This window comes from Nycticebus coucang, chromosome 3, assembly GCF_027406575.1.
Source record: "Nycticebus coucang isolate mNycCou1 chromosome 3, mNycCou1.pri, whole genome shotgun sequence".
Taxonomy (NCBI): Eukaryota; Metazoa; Chordata; class Mammalia; order Primates; family Lorisidae; genus Nycticebus; species Nycticebus coucang.
In genome coordinates this window covers 148,998,058-149,001,848 of record NC_069782.1, presented here as the reverse complement: position 1 = coordinate 149,001,848, position 3,791 = coordinate 148,998,058, and positions in this window count along the sequence as shown.

Here is a 3,791-nt window from a genome sequence, read left to right as displayed (position 1 = left end):
TCACGGTGTGTACAACTATATCTATATGCATTTCTTTCCTGAATAATTTTATGACTTCACCCCTAAAAACTTCAGCATAAGTCTCCTAGGGATATTGTCCTACATAACAAATTTATTATACCTAAGAACAATTAACAATAATTCCATGACATTATACAATATCCAGTTCATGTTCAAATGTCTGCAAGTTTAGGTAAACTGGTGCAGGTCTCAGTGGCAGAAAAAAATCCAAATTATTTTATAATCTATATAATGCATTTAATTTTTATGTCTCTTCAGACCCTTTTAATTTCCTCTCCAATTTTTGCCATGACATTGAAATCTTGAAGAATTCAGCCGCTTTGTCTTGGAGAATGCCAAGTCTGTCAAATCAAGCACTCTGGGTTTGTCTGATTGTTTCCTTCTGGTGTCATTGACCTTGTTCTTCCATCCCCACCCCCTGGGTAACGGCAGTGAACTTGGAGTTTTGTCTACACACTTGATTTGATTCAGGATGAGCGTGTTAGACAGTAACACCTCCAACGAGAGTCTAAGCACTTCATCATGCACCGTGTCAGGAAGCCCACAGTGCCAGGCTGTCCCTCTACAGATGATGCTAAATTTGATTACCCGACTGAAGTGATGGCCATCAGGTGGGTCCACACTTTTTCTTCTAGTCAATACACAGAATTGTCTCAACTGTCAGCCTGGGTCCTGCCCAGCTTCTGGTGCTGAGGATCTTTGGCTTGTAGACTCAGCCTTAGCTGCGAAATGGTGTTAATCAAGCCAAACAGCAACACAGGAGCCTAATCCCAGCATCCATGATGAGGAAAGGGAGCTGGAAATGGAAAAGAATTCATTTTGTGAACATACTGGTGGGAGCCCAGGCTGCAGAATGGCTGCCAGACCAGAGCCTGTGGTCTCAGAGTACCATCTCAGCCACAAGTCCACAACCCAGCCTTCCTGCTGTGCCTGGAGCCCTTCCCTTGGTCCCAGAAGAGTGGGCCATTGCCTGAAAAAGGCAACTGCTCTTCTTGAGGGATGGAGGTGGAATGAAGCAGCCACTGAGACACCCAGAGGTGGCCAAAGTCATGGCATATACTGCCTAACATGGGTGTTGGTAGGACCTAGTTATGCTCCCGGGAGGGCCCCATTTGTGTACCACCAGCCACCACTTGGGCACATGTTTATACCCTGAAACTAAATATCTGCTATCCATGGGATGAAAGGGACTGGCACTGCCCAGAGATCCCTGCCCCATCCATCAGTGGCTGCGTCTCAGAGCATTTAGAGTACCCCAGGAGATGCAGGGCATAAGTACTGAGGGCCCAGGGCAGGGCATGTGGCTGGCATTTAGGAAGTAGAGCTGCAGGTGTTACTTTGAAAATGATTTTGCTGCAGGGACAACGTTGATGGATTGAAAGGCTCATTCCTCCCCACCACCTTGGCAATTCTCGGCAGACCCTTCTGCAGTTTGGCTTTGCCTCTGTGTCCATCGGCCTCCCCAGGGCTGGCATTTCTACAGACTATGTGCTGGATGTAAGGATTTTAGATCTGGCCCTAGGGGCTCCAGCAAAGTGGGTGGTATTGTAAAATATATTTTAACCACTTCAAAAACTATAATAAACAAAGAACATATGCCTGCCTGGGTTACATACTAAATCTTAACACTTCAGAGATGGCCAGTGTGGGAACTGGTGCAGCCATATAAGCTTATTTGGGGGCAAACTTGGAGTCTCTCATCTCTGCATGGGTCTTACTTTGTACCATAAAAAGGTAACAGTGAATGGGAGTGTGTTTAAAATTCTGGTCTCTGCACATGTCCTCACATCTAATACGCAGTTGAGGATGGCAGTCACTGCCCACGGCATGCCCTAGTCACTGTGAAACACTTGGCTATGCAGCATGGGGACATGAGGACGTCTATCCCATGCAAACCGTGCAGCTGTCCCAGCAGGTTAGCTCTGCACACCAGAGGCAGGTTTCATGTCTCTCCAAAGCTTCTGCAGCTTTGTGCTCACCTAAGATTTGTAGGATGGAAGCGACCATTAGATTTTGTTAATGACTCAATTCTGAAAATTACTAGCCATCTCTCATGCTTGTAGAACTGTTGAATGGAAGAGTATACACTGTGAATGCAAACCCAGATCTCAACAAATCCATAGTATTTGTAACTATGCACCTGTGTGAAAACAGAAATGTTTTCCTCTTCGTAGAATCCAAACACTGTACAGAAATAAAGGAGCTGCCGAGAGGAAAATTAAGCAGCGTCTCTCAGGCATAATGACATCTTAGCTTGGGGTAAGAGGCAGGCCCTAAGATGTGGGCACAAGTGTTTGGAGCTGATTTGGGAAGTGATATCAAGAAGCCTGGTGGGAGAGTGAGGAAATGAGACAGAAATGAAACATTTCAAGCAGGTGACAACTATGGGCAGGAGACACTCAGTCCCTGCTGGGGAACTACAACCAACAGTGTCTCGGATTCACGCCCTCCCCTGACCCGCCTGAGGCCAGAATTTCCATCCACCAACTGGTGTTGGTCAGTGGAGAGTCACTCCTGGGAAGCCCAGGAGCTAATTACTGTGCACATCTGGCCGAGCAGATGACAATGGCCAGCAAAAGCCCTCAGCGAATAGTTACAGGCCATGGCAACTGGCAGCTGAGGGACCAGCATCCAAGAGATGGTGAATATGACAAGCGTGCCGGGGTGCAGGTGCATGCGGGCCAGCTGTAGACAGTATTCTCCACTCTTCTTAGTAACAGCCCGACACCTTACCTACCCTACCCGGGGTTGATCCGTACACCAACTCCCTCAAAAGGTACTGTTTCAACCCTCATTTTGCAGATGAGGAAACTGAGGTGTGCAGAGGTTAAATAGCTGGTCCGTGATGTCCTTAATAAACTATAGATTCAGCAACCTGGAGCTATTTGACTTCAAAATCTCTGCCCTTAATCACCCTGCCAATAGTCTTATTCATTCTCGTATACAATGCTGACTAATTGGTTACTTCATTTTTCTATCCACGGCAGATTAGAAACAAAACATGTCAGACAGACAGCTGCACAAAAGCTGTGTCTCAGCACTCGGGGATGACGGAAGCAGCCTCACTGCAATACTACCAGCAACCAATGCTCAACACCAGTAACCATGCAAAGCTTAACCTGTGTTCAGCGCCTTCTCTTTTAAAAGGAACACAGGGATGTGATGCAAGGTGGCTTCTGAAAGACTTCCGGGGAGAATCACGAGAGAGGGTTTGCACTTTGGGAGGGTCTATTTCAATGCTCTGGATTATCCATTTCCTGGCAGAACTGGATTGGTTTCAGAACTGAACAGGAGAAACGGCTGAAGGGCCGGCCTAGGGGATCCTTTGGGGATTAGCAAAGCCCAGCTTTAGGAGAAGAACTGAGGCTGCAGGCGCTGTGGTAACTGGGCTCCTCAGCTCCCAGAATCGCTGCGGGAGAGGGAAGGCTGGTTTTAGGGATAGGCTGAGAGACCAGATGAACAGAAGACACCTCCTTTTATCTTCAAAGCCCTTTTCAAAAAATGAATTCACAGCCCAGCCTCCTGGGAAGCACTTCATGGGAGGGCTTGTGCCGGCCAGTTTTGAAAAGAGGAGTGAGGCTCAGGCACCTGCAGGGGCCAGAACTAAGAAGGAAAACATTTCCTTTGAAGCAGGTGCTCTGGTCTGGCCATCCCCCACACTTTCAGAGAGTTCTACAACTTTGAAAACCCACCCTTCAAAGGGAATAGGTTGGCAATTCCCTTTAGACACAGCCTTGGAAATAGTATGTATACAATACCACCATTCTTAT